This window comes from Tenrec ecaudatus, unplaced genomic scaffold, assembly GCF_050624435.1.
Source record: "Tenrec ecaudatus isolate mTenEca1 unplaced genomic scaffold, mTenEca1.hap1 Scaffold_269, whole genome shotgun sequence".
Classification (NCBI taxonomy): Eukaryota; Metazoa; Chordata; class Mammalia; order Afrosoricida; family Tenrecidae; genus Tenrec; species Tenrec ecaudatus.
Genome location: NW_027458864.1, coordinates 514,214 through 531,624, shown reverse-complemented (window position 1 = coordinate 531,624; position 17,411 = coordinate 514,214). Strand labels below are relative to the sequence as shown.

The following is a 17,411-nucleotide window of genomic DNA, read 5'->3' as shown; positions in this document are numbered from 1 at the left end:
TTGTTTTAGTAGCAATATTCTTCATACAGTATTCAAATATCACACGCTTCTATGTAGAGATAAATTGCTTTTAAAATGAGTTGCGTAGACATCATCACAATCATTACAAGTGCTTCTTCCCCCTCCTGTACTTACTGTATGCTCCCCCAATTCCCTCACTGTCCCCGCCTCCCCTTCACACATCCCCCCTAAATCATTGCCTTACCTATTGTTTCTATGCATCTACTCCTGTGCTTCACAGTCTGGGAAACCCAACAGAAACCAAAACAAACCGGCAAGAAGAAGAAAATAAGAATATAAAGATAAAAATAAAAATAAAGATTAATAAAGAAAATACCACCAACAATATCTTAAAAGCCCCTCCCCCCCAAAAAAAATCTTAAAAGCCAGAGAAGAAATTACTGTAGTGGATAAAGTGAGGAATACTTGAAGCTACAGCAAATTCATGTTGAGTCAAGAGAGAGGTTAACTGAAAAAGTATCATATTATACTATGGTGTGATTGAACATAATCAGGATTACAATGATCTCTGGCTGATAGTAAAGCTGTTCTAGACCCTTTCCTGTGTTTAAAGAGGATATGCCAGAGATTTACTCTCACTAGATGGTTTCCAGATGGATTTGGGGTCCCCACTGTCCTACATACTTTCCTATAATTTTTTTTGTTTTGTTTTTCACAATTAAACTTTGCTATTTTTCCCTCACCATATTTGGATTTTGTTATCTTTGCATCACACATGTGCTTCATCCATGTGGACTTAGTTGACACCTCACTTAGATTAGTGACTGTTTGAATACAAACCGTTAAGACCCCAGACACTATTCCAATTGTTAGCGGGGCGCCATGTGCTTTCTTCACCACACTGCTGTAGCTCCCTTACCTTCAGTGATTGTTTCATTAAGGTCAGTATTGAGCAGGCCCTGTTATCAGAACTAACTGTTCTTGGATTGGGAATAGAGTTAAGTGGGAGCCTATAATCCATCTGCTCTGGTTTACTTTGGTGGTCATATTATGACAAAAAGACCACCACCACCACCAACAACAACAACAACAACAGCAGCAGCAACAACAAAAAGGCGTAAAACAAAGCCCCCTCAGATGTGATTGCATTGATAGCATCAATAATTTATGACATAGAATTTAAGATACTGTTGATATGAGGGGTTTATGCAAGTATATAACTTTGAGGTGCAATCCACGAGTTGTTGCTTTGTACAGAAAGATTTCTTAATTGAATGACCTCTGCTTACACTGAGCATGGTTCTTGGTGTTAGGGAAAATTTACTTTTATCAGTTGTTACAAGTGCAGGTACTTGCCTATCAGATTAAAACTGTTCATATTATTGCAAGGAACGCATTGAGGTATTAAATATTTGGTGGTTCTCAGTGTCACTGCATTGGACACCCACTAAGCCAGGGATGTCCAATGACCAACATTTCCACAGGTTTTCCCTCCCCTGCCTTAAAAATAGTTCAATCCTTAATCAAGGGTACAGGTAGATTTGGTGTATTGCTCAGTGCATTCAGTAGGGCTTCTACTCTGTGTCCTCCTGATGTGGCCCTTGGCCTGTAAGGCCAACATCTACAGTCATCATAGTGTTTACTCCATAGCATAGTTCATCCAGGGTTGGGTAGAAACATATTATTAGTGTCAACCCTGGAACATAAAATCAGTTTATTGACCACTTAGGTTCCCAACAATTATTGTTTAGCATCCCTCACGAAGTGAGGTTGCTCCTCCTCATTTACCAACAAAACCCAGCAACAAAAATATCAACACCTCCTTTCAAATGTAGTTGCCCCCATCCCCTGGTCTTACTTTGATGTTCCAGTAAGGTTCTCCCTTCATTCCTGTGGGGGGGGGCTGCTCATTTGTCAGAGCCTTCTCTCACTGTTGTACAGCATCAAATGGAAAGTCTTTCCCCTTTTCCCCTTTCTTGACAGAGTGACCCAGCCAATGTGAGGTCTCCTTGTTTGAGGTGATTCTTACAAAGTGCACACAAGGGAGATGATGCATGGTTCATGGTTTTTGTTGTTGTTTTTAGGAATGCATTGTTTTCCATTATGTGTACACACCATAGTTTCTTAATTCATGCTTCCACTATGGGACATTTGTCTGCTTCCAGTTTTTGCTATTGTGAATTGTGCTGCTTTGAATATGGGAAAGCATACAATTACACATATTGTGTCTCATTTCGTTGGGGTATAAACTTAATAGTAGTATTGATGGGGCATATGGAATTTCTGTTCCCAGTTGTGTATGTACTGCCATATCATTTTCCATGGTGCTTTATTTACTAGTCCACTATACTGAATACTAGTTCCAACGTCTACACATCTTCTCCAGCATTTGTTGTTTCCTGTGGGTTTTGTTTTGTTGTTGTTTAATTGGGCTAGTATTATGGGTATAAAGTGCTATCTTGTTGAGGTTTTAATTTGCATCTTCCTGATGACTAGTCATCACAACCATTTTTTATGTTTGTTAGCATCTGTACTTCATTTTGGAGAAATGTTTGCTTATGTCTTTTCCCCTCTTCTTAATTAGTTAGTTTGTCATTTTCTTATTGAGTTGTTGTAGAGTTCTGTACATTTTGAAGATTAGATCTTTGTGTGATATGTTGTTGGTAACCCCCTACCCCCATGCCAGTTTGTGGGCTCTCATTTTAATCTGCTGATAAAATATTTCACTTTGCATAAGTGATGTAATTCTAGATGTTCTAGTCATCTATCTTGTCTTCCTCTGTGTGTTCCTCTTTCATTGTACTTAGTGGTCTCTGCATGAGCTGCAATAGAATACTTATATTTGTTACAGCTTTCTCATCGATGATGTGGATAGCTTTGGGTTTTACATGCATTTATGGGTGAATTTAGTCCATTGACATTCAGTGAGATTCTTGACAGGTATATATTTGTTACCGACATTTTTCTTTACATTTGTTAATGTTTTGTGTGAGTCTTTAATGTGTATTTTCATAGTTTCATTGTTTTTCCTATATTAATTTATTGCTTTCAGTGTCGCTCTGGGTATGTTTATTTTTGTTAGGAATTGTCTTTATGTTGGTTTCAAATAAATGTGATGGTGTTATTGATGGCCATAGTATTTCACTGGATTTTGGGTTTGTTTTTTTTTAACAGAGTGGTGGTCTTGTTCTTGTGAATTCTTTTAAATTCTTTTAAAAATCATTTTATTAGGGATTCATACAACTCTTATCACAATCTATATGTGAATTTTTGAATTTCTTCTTCTCTTACAATGCTTTTATTTCTCCATCATCTTTGAGTGATATTTTTGCTGGTAAAATATTGTAAGTTCACAGTTTTTTCTTCCAATTTTCTGTGTAATTCACTCTATTTTCTTCTTGCCTGCATAGTTTCCATTGAGAAATCTGAAGTTATGCTATTTTGACCCATTGTATATAATTGTTCTTTTTTGTTGTTGTTGCTATCTTCACTTACATTTTCTTCCCTTACCAATTGATATTAGACATAGTGAATACGTTGTGCAGGGTAGTTTTCCATTTGGGGTTTCTCCTGATTGTAATTCTTTTGGCTTCCTGAATAATTATCATTTCATCCTTAGACATTGAGGAAATTTTTCTTAAGAGAATTCTAATACTATTCCTTGTTTGTATGTATTTTTTTCCTTCCTGTTCTGGATTCCCATTAGATATGTTGTTCCTCTTGATTGCATCCTACATTGTTCTTAAAGTTTTTCTATTTCTCTTTTGCATTTTATTTTACTTGGAGTCGACAGATTTATCTTCAAGCCCACTAACTCAGGTTTCTCTCTCTTCTCTTCTGCTTCCTTTTTAGAGTGTTTTGTAATGCTGCTATTGTATTGTTTAATTTTTTATTCTGTGGCATATAGTGAACTTACCAGCTTTTTTCTATTGTTTTACTTTTCCTCTCAGTCTCTCCCTTCATCTGTTGTATGAGTGCTATCATTATTCTTTTAATATATTTCTCTGGTAATTCCATAGCCTGTTCAGTTTCAGACATTGCATTTAGTTCTGTTTGGAATTTGGTTGTTTGTTTCTCTTTCTTGTGTGTGTGTGTGTGTGTGTGTTTAACTCTGTTAGATAGTACAGTAGAGGGGGCAGTGGACAGTATGAACTGTATGAGGGAGAGTGTTAGATTAGGTTTTATTTGGGTAGATTAAAAAGTAGAAGACGAAGTGTTGGAGGAGGGAGAAACAAAGAAAAAGTAAGCAAAAAAAGTGAGAGATCCTGTAGTGTTATTTTGTAGGTTAAATGAAAGGAAATTAGGTCTCCCAAATGTACTTGTTGCTATGACCAGAAAATGGGTAATGCTAATAGATCAGGGGAAAAGATAATAAATTTTAAGAATAGTGTTAGATTTTATTTTCATTAGAATGAGATAGAAAGAAAATGTTGGAAGAGAATAAAAGAAGGGGACAAATAAAAGATAGGTTAAAAGGGATAAGAAATCAACCTTTAAATATTAAAGAAGGAAAGGGTAAACGTAAAGTTTTAAAAAAAATAATAGAAAAAATGATACTAGAGTAAGAATCGTGAGAGCTCTTTATATATGTTTGTTTTGGCTCTAAGTTTTGTCCAGGAGCATTGTCTCTGATGTGGGTGCTAACTTCTGGATTGATGATGGGTTCAAAAACTGGAAAACAAATTTAAGTGAATGCAAAAAAAGTAAATTAACATTACCCCCCACCCCCCAGTTCTTACGTATACCAGCACATAATGAAGTCCTGATTAAGGATGAATTATAAGAAGAGTGCACAATTTGTTTTAGATATGGAGGGATTATAGGAATGATAGAACACAGAGCAACAACAATGCCAGCAAAAGAACATCTGCTGTCTAAACCTTGTCCTTGGGGAAGCTAAGGGTGTGTGGATCAGGAGTTTTTGAGCAGTTGGGGACAGTGTCTGGTAGTGTGATGATTTTATAACATGTAAGAGTAGGGTTGATATTAAGACTAGTGGAATGGTTTTGGTACCTGGTATGGCTGAGACTCCTGAATTTTTATGATTTAGGTTAAATATCTAAAGATGACAGACCTCTAGTAAACAAGGTCAGAGGAGTTGGGGTTCTCTCTTTTCTGGATAATGGACGTGACTAAATAGGACTGGAAGAACGGGTCTGTGGGGGTACCTCCCCCCCAAAAAAAACCCAAAACACAACCAAAAGAAACGGGAAAAGCTCCACTGGGAAAAGTTTTTGTAATATGCACTTTTTTTTCCCATTAGGCAAGCATTGAGTTAGTTCACCCAGTGATGTCTCCTGGGAAGATTCCTTCTGATCACAGTGAGTTTTGTCGTGAAAGCAATTTTGCTTGAACCTCGAATTTGTGATGGCCAATTTAAGAGTACAGTGTGTGGCTTTGAAATTATGTTTCCTGATCAGGATATATGAACCAGTGGAAGACACCAAAGAATGCTCATCAAGTGAAATCAAATTTGTTGTTGTTGTTTACTGTGAGGCGGATAGTGCATTTGGAGTTCATTCCAACAGGTCAGACTTTAATTACCTTTTCTATTTAGAGGTTTTGAAAAGATTGCATAACATGTGATCCCAAGGGGAAAAAATCCTAGTTGGTAGTTGAGGAGGGCAGTGATTTGATGACATAGAAGAGGTGAAGAAAAAAATGAGGGAGGTGTATCAGAAATCCCAACGGACAAATTTGAAAAGTATTTCCAAAAATGGAATCACAGATTTGACAAATATATTAAGTGTAATGGCAAGTAGTTTGAAGGTGATAAGGTTGTTTTGTAAAAATTTTTTAAATTAAATACATAGCTTAAAAAATCCATTTGGGGGCCTTTTATACCCTCCACCTGCTTAGCTGGTCTAGTAGGGAGGAATGAAGCAATAGCCTACTGTTTTCATCCAGGTAGACTAAAGAAACACATTTATAGACACTCATATGTGTATAAGAGAGAGGTTTAACCCAGTTCAGAATAAGTACATAAGTCCAACATTAGCCCATATGTCAGATACCAGTCTATAACGTCCTCTTCAGACTCGGGAAACACATGTAATGATGCCGAATGCAAGAAGATCACAGGCCAGTGGGTGTGAAATCTTGCGGGTTCAATGACATTGTGAGAATCTCTGAACTGGCACGAGTGTCCACACGGCTTCTGCAGCATAGGGCACTAGCATAGTTCCATGTATCTTGTCAGTTGCTGTTTCCCAGGGAGTGAAGAGAGAGAGAATGTCTCCCATCTTCAAAGATGAAATCCAGGAGTTCCCAGAATCCTCAGGAGAAGGGTTTGCCCACACAGAGGCCTCATTGGCTATGAAATGTTAGGCAGAATAGAATCCACCCTTCCCTCTTAATACTCTCAAGTACAAAATTGACACCAGGTTATATAACTACCACACCGAATCAAAGGGCAGGTTGTTTATCTGAGTGGCTTGGGGTGCTGACCAGGGATGGAGTTATGGGACAACTGATGAATAGCTTGGTATGTGAACAAGGAGAAGTTTCTTGGCCCTAAACCTTTTAGTCTTTGTCATATGCCCAAATTCCCTGCCCATACTTTTAAAACCCACTGTTGCAATTTCTGTTTGTATTGTGAGGACAATACCTTGTTAATCAACCAGGTGTGTATTAACTGCTATAGAAATATTTTTTTTAATCCATGCTTTTTTGGTCGGCATCTTAAGATGGGGAGGGAGGGGCAGAGCTGTATCTCCTGGAAAGAGGAATAGTTGTAACTTCCCCAGCTTCTGAGAGTTAGTCTATTCACTATCTATGACTATTGCAGGCTGCCCTGTAGAGTTATTGCCACACTTCTTGGGTATTGTGTTAGTCCGGGTTGACTAGAGAAACAAATCCAGAGGCATTCCTATGCATGTAAGAGAGAATTTTATATCAAAGAGCAATTGTACATTAAGAAAACATTCCCGCCCAGTTCAGAACATGTCCATAAGTCTGATATTAACCCATATTTTAGTACTAGTCCATAAATTCCTCTTTAGACTTATGAATCCATGCAATGTTACTGAATGCAGGAAGATCCCAGGCCAGTGGGTGGAAATTCTTGTGGATCCAGTGGTGGTGGAAGCATCTCAGCACTGGCATGGGTCTCCACGTGGCTTCTCCAGCTTCAGCGCTCTTGCTCCATCAGCATGGTTCCATATGTCTTGCTTGCAGGAAGACAAAGCAGAGAGTGTGTCTGGCCTCTAGTGAGCTGTTTATCTCCATAGCCCCTCCAAATGAGGACATCAAACTGAGACATATTCGACAAGCTAAATTCCACCTCTTTCCTCTTATTAGACTACAGGTGACACCAGATTATGTAACTACACTGTTAGGTTGTGCTATCTTGGTTATTGGGGATTTAGGGCTTCTAGGGCATCCGGCTAGACCTCCATTGACTTGTGTTGAAAGCCAAGTCTACTTGTGCTTATGTTGGTCTCTAGCTAGTTCCATAGAGCTATGTTTCTGAAGCTCAGCAGTTCCACCATCCTAGCTAGCTCCTGGACTAGGAAAATTAAGTCTAGCAATTTGGGAATCTTCAAACAGTTGGTTATTGTTGAGGGCCGGTGACAAAGGGGAGTCTATCAGCAAATGTTGCTGATATTTTATTAAATTTGTGTTATGTAACTTTCTGCTGAAAATCCTGCATTCTGGAAGTGTAGCATATCCCTCTCCTGGTTCTTTTCCGCTGGTCTTTGTGGAGTCCTTCCCATGTGTACTGCTTGGTCACCATCTTGTTCTTCCTCCAAGATATAGGTATTGCATACATATATATGCATATATACAAATGTAGTTAAATACATTTCTCCACTGTCTTAGATGTTTTCACTAAACAAAAAATAATCAAAATGTAAAGCTATTGTTATGAACCTTCCCCCAAATATTCTATGCTCCTTGATTTACAGAACGTCAGACTGAAAATTCCACAATACTCAAGGGATGTTCTCTGACTTATGGGAAAATACAGAAATATGCAGGGGGAAGATCAGCTCTTTAATGTGGATGGTGTAAGGCAGCATTTCTCAAGCTGTGGGTCGGGATCCCTTTGGGGTTGGGCGACCTTTCATAGGGGTCAGCCGATTCATAAGAGTAGCAAAGTTATAGTTATGAAGTAAAAACGAAAATAATTTTATGGTTGGGGGATCACTACAATGTGAGGAACTATATTAAAGGGTCATGGCATTAAGAAAGTTGAGAACCACTGTTAAGGTTTCTAAACAAAATCCTCAATGGACAACCATTCTTACTCTTGAAGAATGAGCTGGTGTATTGTCATGATAGAGAGAAAAACAGATCCTTTGTGCAACATTCTAGGACATTTTCTCACTAATACCATGTTACATTTTCTTGAAGCTTATTCATAATAATACTTTTTGATTTTCTCTGTCCTATGAGAATTTCATTCCAGACTAGCCATTTAGAATCCACAAAATCACTTTCATACCTTCTGAATTGACCGTTATTCTTTGAATATCAACCTAGATGATTCCTACAGATCTAACTGTTTTCATTGGATCTCTCTCTCTGGATCATTTTGATACATTCAAGAATTATCAATACTTAAGTTTCATTCCACAAAACTGGCTTCATTAACTTCAATTTCCTACAAAGCAGCTCTTCAGGAGCAATTTTTTAGCTCATCAATCCCTGTGCATTGCTTTTTGGCACCAATCAAGAAACCAAAATTGTGACATAATAATTGAAAATGCTGAACCATGTGAAATTCCAACTTCCTTAGTTATCTCCTCAATGGCAACTCGACAGACTTCTTCCACCAGTACTTCATGTCATCCAGATTCTTCATTTGTACCAGTTGACTTTTCCCCCTCTTTGACTCACCTGTGAAGTTTTCAGTATATTCTTTATGATGCTTGATCCAATTAAAAAATGTCTAGTGTGCAGAAGAGAGAATTTCTGTTGGCCTACATTCTTTCTTTCTCTTTCTTTCTTTGTTTCCTGACTCACAGAAACAGATGTATTTTAAGTCAACCCAATGAAACCAAGTTAAGTGTGTTACTGAGAAAATATGGCCAACAGACAGCCAGTGATAGCAGAAACATGTTTAAGCATGTTTTATTTGGAATAAACACATGAATGTGGAATTTATTTTACTAACACTTGTATAAACTATACCTCTTCTTGGCTACACTAAAATATGTATGAATGTGTGGACAAATACAACTGTGCATTTATTAATACCATCTATGTATTTATAAAATGTTAAGGGTTCTAGTTTGATTTGGTCAAGGCAGTGTGTCATAAGTATCATTTTCATAAATTGTCATTTATTCTCTTCAGTTGGAAAGCCAAACATTAGAGGCTATTTTCCAGCATATGGTGGGAGGTCAGATGCTCAGAGATATTCCCCCTGAAGGCAGTCTGCTCCATTGTTGGTGGGGTTCACACCCCACTGATAATGGTTTCAATAGTGAGCAAGAGAACAGGTCAAACTGGCTCAGTGATAACCAAAATTAAGCTGGTTCTCTGAATCTAAGATCCACCCATCTTGTCACATCTGTACTCCCAATACCTCCCTGTCGTATTTTGTGGCTACCCCAAGATCGTCCCCCCGATTCATTACTGTAGTCCAATTAGTGCAATCCCTTCCTGTGACATATGTCTTTACCTGCAATTAGGAGGCTTGCATGTCCCCAAAGATATATAAGACTTGATTAGCAATAAAAAAGCTCTCTCTGCTCCTCCTTCCCCTCCCCTGGTCCTCACTCCCCTGTTCCCCTTCCCCTTTTCATCCTTCCCCTCCCTTCTCTCCTTAACTCTGGTCTCTCTCTCTCCCTGTGGAAGACCAAGTGAGGCTGAGGTGCACATGCTATCATCGGGGGGGGGGCGGGGAGCGGGGGGAGAAACAGTGAATCATCTGCCTTTCACAGATGAAGCATCCTCCGTTGTTTGACCATTGGTTGCAGTTTTAATAAAACCAACCTGTTCCAGTCTCTGTCCTGGACACTGCTGGATCCAACTAATATAATAGTCACTGAAGGTGAATCTAGAAGTTGCACAGGAGCGTCTCAGAGATTCCCCAGGCTTTCTCAGGTCACCTCCAGATTTCACCAGCTGCACTTTACACTGGACACCTGCAATCACAAAGACAGTGTGATAAGGTCACTGCCCTGCCTACCCCATCCAATATTCTACACACAACCACACAGCATTTTCCTCAATTATTACCACGTAGAATGGCCAAAACATAAACACAACTTTGTCCAAAATTCATGATGTGTCCTCTGAGTTAGCTGAAAATGGAAATAGCTGAGGCCCAATGTACTGGGGCTTCATGCCCAGAGCTCCCAGGAAAGGAGCAGGACAGGTTTCACTGGCACACAGAGAGAGCTGTATTAGCATGTGGCCCTCCACTTAGTAGCAGAGGAGTGGACTACCTGTGTTGGGGTTCTCCTTATGACCCAAGAAACAGACACACCCTCACAGGAAAATGGAGGTTTTTATAAAGGCTGCTTATACACGTGATACAGAAGCACTGCTGCTGCTATAGTTAAAAGCTATCAATGTTTGATATCAATGTTTTAAATTTTTAAACACTATTATACATAAAAGAGAACCTCTGTGGCATGAGAGTTCAGAATGTATCCTTCATCCTCAGTGTGGACGCACAGATCGTTACTCCTCATGTGAACATGATGATAGATAGCTCTGGTGTCTGTTTCTTGTTGGTGAACATTATTATCCTTATCATTGTCTTCCAAGATATGTCCTCCTTTATTTGACATTGATGAATTTTTTTACAGAGTTGTTCATTAAGAATGCCATCTTTAAAATGATTAGGGCAAAGACTGTACAGATGTGCTTTATACAATTGATGTATATATATGTATGGACTGTGATAAGAGTTGTATGAGCCCCTAATAAAATGTTAAAAAAAGAATGTCATCTTTAACTTTTTAGCACCCAGTCACCCATTCACTACAAAGTGACATCTCCTCTCTTATTTCTGCCATAGGGGAGTCACTTGTCCTGTGCGTTGTACACACACCTTTCTGGTACAGCCCTGCCCTATTCCTTACAGTAGTCTGTGTCTGGATACCACTGACTTCCGCTATCCCATACAGTAAAAGTGTCTTGTCTTCAGTGGTCACAGACTTTAACTATAGAGAGAAGGAGTTTGTGGGCTCACTTCTGGAGATCGAAGGTCAATTCTTCAGGAATGAAGTGAAGTTTCTTCCGACAACCAAGGTCTATTGTTAACAGTCAGTCTGACTCCTTCAAAAGGTATTGGCTGGTCCAGCTCCAGTAATACTAAGTGATCGTGGTGTGTGTGGAGAAGTCGGTACAGGTTAGGGAGAGGATCTGGGAGGTTTCGCCACTCCTCAGAGGGCTTCCTGCAGCTGGAATGGAGCAGAACAACTAGGGACAGGGAAATAGTAAACAGGCAGTGAGGACAAAGAGTAGACACCCATTCGTAACAGGCTATTTTGAGAAACCCACGGGAGGCTCTAACACCAATAGACAAATGCACACAGAAAAACCCAGCCTGCTGTGTAGCATACAGATTCTAACTGTTAGATGGCTTGTCACCGTGATTGCAGCAATGAGATCGAGTATAGCAAGGACTGTGAGGATGACACAGGAATAGGCAGTGTGTTGTTCTATTGTACATGGCAACACGATGATTTAAGACCAAACCAATGAAACCTGGCAATAGTAACAATAGCATTTGTATTGAGGAAATGTGAGTCCTAATCAATAAGACTGTCATGAAAGGTTACTGGTAGGTATTTTGAAAAAAAAAAAAAGAAGAAGATTCAGAAATGAAGTCCTGGAGGAGCAATTGAATTGAATCACTGCTCTAGGTCAACCCTTGTTATGTGAGTGGTTACCATGACTTTCCATGAACAATCAACAATTGTTCACTGCACCTGAGGCTAGATGGTTTCCTTTTTCTTCTAATAGCCTAAAAACTCCCTACAGACTTGGCCCTTCTTCATGGAAGGTGAGTATTAGGTTCACCCTGAATAATATTCACTAGTGGTGTTTGAAGAATTATCACATGTACTTCAACTTCAATAGAATGCTGAATTAGTTATTTTATCTAATCTTTTGGGGGGGTTCAGGTGGACCTAGTCTTTAAAGTGAGGTTCTGGCTCTTCAATACTCTGAAGAATATTGAATATTCACCACATTTAATATATCTTTTGATCTCTTGACTGCTGCTTCCATGAGCTTTGATTGTGGATACAAGGAAGACAAAATCCATGACGAACATTTCTCCAGACGGAGTGGATGAGTGAAGAGACTTGGTGGTGGTGAAGTCAGTGGAGGTGGCAGGATTTTCTTTGGCAGGCTCCGATGGTGTTCCTCGCTCACTACAGGGGAATCTGCAAAGGAAGAGAACATAAAGGTGGCCTCCAAGTCCAGTCTCTGGTCACTGTAGCCAAGAGAATTGAGACCAGGGCGGTAGTTCTTACCCCAAAGGGGCAGTTCTGTGCAGAAGAGACAGGGCAATGCCAGAGCAAAGAGCAGGTGGCTTTCCTGTTGCATCTTTTTTGTAGTTCCCTGGACTCTGCTCTACGATGTAACTCAATTCTGAAGTGAAGATGGAGGAGGCAGTGCAGGAAAGTCCAAGACTTCCTGGAATCTGAAGTGCTACTCAGATCATCCAAACAAGAGATAGTAAAGGAGGGAGATGGCTCTGTAAAACTGAGCCCCTGAGTTCCAAAAGATGGTGTTGTAGACTGTACAGTTCTTTCTTCAATGCCTTACTCATTGATGGAACCGAGAAGGGGTTCTTCTGAGTTTCAGTTAGTATCCACGGAGAGTAAAATGCCAACCACAGGCCAAGTGTATGAGAGTGACTCCACCAACCACTGCATGATCTTCCTTCACCTGGCTGGCCCGGATATTGGCAGTCCAGTAACAAACACATTGGCCAAGTTAACAAGGTTAAAGTCATTGGAATCAAAAACACATGGAAAGAACCAAGAGGCTGCTGCATGGGAGCAGTGCAACCTGCTGTGGCGCAGTAGGACCAGTTACAGCAGCCTAACTGGTGGCTCATCGGATGACTCATCGGATGACAATGAAGAGGATTCAGGGGGTAGTAGGCAATCACTACAATTATAACATAAGTAACTGATGTGCCCCTTGTGTTTATAAATACTGTAAGGTGACTTTAGTTACTCCAAGTTCTCCTCGTTGCAATAATTTGTAACTCTTTGGACCATGCGTCCTTGAGGCAGATGTCTTTCAGAAAGAGAGCACTTTCAGGGGTTCTGGGTTTTTGAAGGGAGCAGTGAGAGTGAAGAAGTCATGCTACCTCACTAACGTGGTGGTAAGAGGTCATGGGAATGAACCAGCTGAGCCAGAGAGGTAGACACAGTTGTGTGTTGAGGCAACACATCTGGTCAGCAAGTACCTTCTGTCATAGCTGCTCTCCCTTTACAAGGTGTGTACCCACAGTACAACACCTGAACCCAAGTTGGCCTAATGCAGCATCTGTGTATTTTTGTTTTCTACCTTCTAAAAGTTGAAAAATAAAAGTGCAACATAATAAATCTGATGGAAATTTTATCAGTGGCACTATGTGTTTTTCTGCATTGACATGGAATAACGACAGTGGGAGCTTCATTGGATTCCAGAAAATGCAGCATTGATGGGTGGCATCAGATCCACTGTAGTCTGATATTTCTAGTGGAAAATGTAGAGTTAGAGCCATATGCGCATGCACAACGGGAGAGAAGTCATATTGTCCTGCAAGCCCTCACCCATTACTGTGACCATCTGTGTTCTTTTTTCATTTTACAACGTTGCAATGGAATGGCACTTTGTCTCCCTTTCCAAATGCCTTGGTAGCTCTTGAGTATCACAAAAGCACGTGGACTATAGTTTTCCTGTTTCATTCGGTGAAAATATGCTCACCGAGTGCCTGACCTGCTGAAGGCACTTTGTAGAGCGGCGATGTGGGACCCCTGATCTGGATGAGACACTCACTGCATGTACATGCTTCAGATCCTCCTGACCCGCCTGCCTGGCCTTTTGTTCCAAAAAAAACCAGTTCATTCCATACCCTTCTTTCTGCTGCCTCTTTGTTTCACTCCACTGGCATGTGTCTCACTCATCGTGTTTTTTTTTTTTTTTTTCATCTTTGTTGGCATCTGACCTCAGCGTTCTTCGTCAACTTTTTAATTTCTCCTCCACTTTGCTTTTGCAGACCAGGCTTTTTAAAGACCACGGACCTCCAGATTTTAGCACCTCATATATCAGTGTTTCACATGGACGTGATTCTAGAAGAAAACCAAAGATCCAAACCCAGAGCAACTTAGGACCTTCTGCAAATTCACTACTAGTGTACCTTTGGGCCTTCACATTTCACATTGGAGATTTATTAATTTTTATTCTTACACATTTTTGTTGGTTGATTTACTTGAGTTAAAATGCTAGACCAAGTAGAAATGTACAATTCCTAGCCTGTGTTTACCTGGGATATCGTTGGTAGGAGAATCAGGGTGGATGCCATTACTTTCTGTACTGGAGAAAAAATAAGCAATCACTGAATGAATCACACAAGCAATCAAGCAAACACACAACTTCTGCCTCAAAGTGTAAATCTACCGCCATTGGGTCAATTCAGACTGATAGCAAACACGTAGAACTGAATATAACTGTTCTTTAGGTTTCCAGAGCTTTCCATATTTATCGGCACACAATACTTAAACTTACTCCCAAGGAGTAGCTGCTGGGTTTGAACCGCTAACCTTTTGTTTAGCAACTAATGCTTAGTCCACTCACCACCAAGTCTTCTTTATATATACATCTGCTCTGAGAACCTATGTTACATATTGTGTGATGTCACTTGAGGATCAACTGCCTCATATGCCTGTGAAAGCTAGACAATGAGTAGGAAGTTTGCAGGAAAATCGATGACCTGAAAATGATGGCTTGGGGGTAGGATATTGAAAGTACCAATGACTGCAAGTAAGGAAAGCTTACTTCATGCACTCTGCACCCCTGATATACTCCTTCAGTCTTACTTTTGTCTCCCAAATGCAAAGGACATTTAAAAGAATGTGATTTGAGTACCTCAGAAAGTGTTCGAAAAAGGAAAACACTGACTTGAGACTTACATAGACATAAATGGACACTGTCAGGAAATATTAGGTTTATAATTTGTTCTTGTTTTGTTTTTCAAACTTGAGTAATTTATTTGGGTTGAAAATTAAGACTTTATGCAGCTTAGAGTGCTGTATAGTGGACTGATAATATTCAGTGTGATAAAGAGCATTTACAATGGGCAATCCATGAGGAAAGGAAGTTTTTTACTCCTTACTTATTGTTTCATCCTGGATGACTAGGGTGCCTAGAATATTACCTGGCTCCTAATAGATTTTCAATAAATAACATTTACTTTTCAGTGGAAAAGGCAGTCTATCAATATTTTTACATCTAACCCACTGCCCTAATGTATACTCCAACTCATAGCAACCCTGTATAGGATTTTGACAGTCTATTGATCTTTATAGTAGATGGATTTCTCTGTAGATAGCCTCTCTATTTAAAATCTAAAAAAGGTGGACATTCTAGAGTACTTAGCAAAGTTTATGAATTTGTTGTTGATAGGTGCCATCAAGTTGGTTCCTACTCAAAGCATCCCTAAGCACAAAAGAACAGAACACTGCCCAGTCCTGCACTGTCCTCACAACTGTTCTTACATTTGATCTCATTGTTGCAGCCATTGTTAATCCATCTCCTGGAGGGCCTTCCTCCTTGTCACTGCCCTCGTGATGGCCTTCTCCAGGGACTGGCCTCTCTGGGCAACATGTCCAAAGTATGTGAATAAAGTATCACCATCCTTGTGTCATATTAGAATGTGTGTATATATGTTTATATATATATATTTATATATATATATAAATATATATATATACTTTGTATGCGGTCTTTCACTTTTGGGTGAGTTTATTTTCTTTTTTTGAGGATCTTCTTAATAATTATTTGCTTTCAAACAACAATATTTGGATAGACAATATTTTCTAGGGCCTTCTAAGCCAAAATGATTGCATAAAACTACATTTGTGAGAGTGTGGCCAGGCGGCTCGGACCGAGCAGGGCTTTCCTTCCCAGTGGATTGCAGAGCGTACACTGCCAGTCTCTTGTCTTCTGTTCACCATGGCTTCTTCTGATATCCAGGTGAAAGAACTGGAGAAGCGGGCCTCTGGCCAGGCCTTTGAGCTGATACTCAGCCCCCGTTCAAAAGAGGCCGTCCCAGAATTCCCTCTTTCTCCTCCAAAGAAGAAGGACCTTTCCCTGGAGGAAATTCAGAAGAAATTAGAAGCTGCAGAAGAAAGACGCAAGTCCCATGAGGCGGAGGTCCTGAAGCAGCTGGCCGGGAAGCGGGAGCACGAGAAGGAGGTGCTGCAGAAAGCAATCGAGGAGAACAACAACTTCAGCAAGATGGCCGAGGAGAAGCTGACCCACAAAATGGAAGCCAACAAAGAGAACTGAGAAGCACAAATGGTGGCCAAGCTGGAGCGCTTGCGAGAAAAGGACAAGCATGTGGAAGAAGTGCGGAAGAACAAGGAATGCAAAGACCCCGCTGATGAGACTGCAGCCGACTAGCTTGTCCTGAGGACTGACTTTCTCCCCTCCCTCCTCGAGATCCAAAGACCGTGCTGGCCAGTGTCATTTTACTACTATTACTATTTCCCTCCTGACAAAGACTAGAAGCCAACGTAGGACGTAAATAGGTAGATCCAGACCATGTGATGTTGTTTTAGGGGCTAAAGGGGAGAAACAAAAAGTGTTTCACTCTTTTTTTTCTAAAGTGTTGGAGTGTTTCTAACGTAGCTATTTTTCTTGTTGCCTCTTTTCTACTTCGGTGCACTCAGTGCGCTGGGTGAATGGCTAGCACTGTATTGGCCCCGTGGAAACATGTTTGTGAAAGAGTATGTAGTGGCTTCTCAAAACTGTTAGATGCTGAATATCTGTTTGCTTTTAAATCCCAGTTCTGTCCCGATTTTACCAGATGCTACTGTACTTGAATGGTTAATAAAACTGCAAAGTGCTGCTGGTGGCAGTGAAAAAAAACCTACATTTGTGATTATTTATTACAAGAAGGTTCAAGATAAATCTGAGGGTATAGAGACAATTTGGGACTCCACATGAGAATTTTTTTCTACATGAAATATTTATAGCTTTGACAACAAATGGCACTAGTTGGTACCCTGAAACAGGAGTCCTCAAACTTTTTAAACAGGGGGCCAGTTCACTGTCCCTCAGACCCGTTGGAGGGCCGGACCATAGTTTAAAAAAAAAAAAAAGAACAAATTCCCATGCACACTGCACATATCTTATTTTGAAGTCAAAAACAAATGGGGTAAAAACACCTGGCGGGCCAGATAAATGTCCACGGTGGGCCACATGTGGCCTGCGGGCTGTAGTTTGAGGACACCTGCCTGAACTAACTAGTTGTAAAGTGATAT

General features: G+C 40.1%; 1 pseudogene; it reads left to right on the top strand.

The window, feature by feature from the left end:
- The first annotated feature begins 16,013 nt into the window (after positions 1-16,013).
- On the top strand, positions 16,014-16,935 carry LOC142436433 (stathmin pseudogene; annotated as a pseudogene).
- The last annotated feature ends 476 nt before the right edge of the window (positions 16,936-17,411 follow it).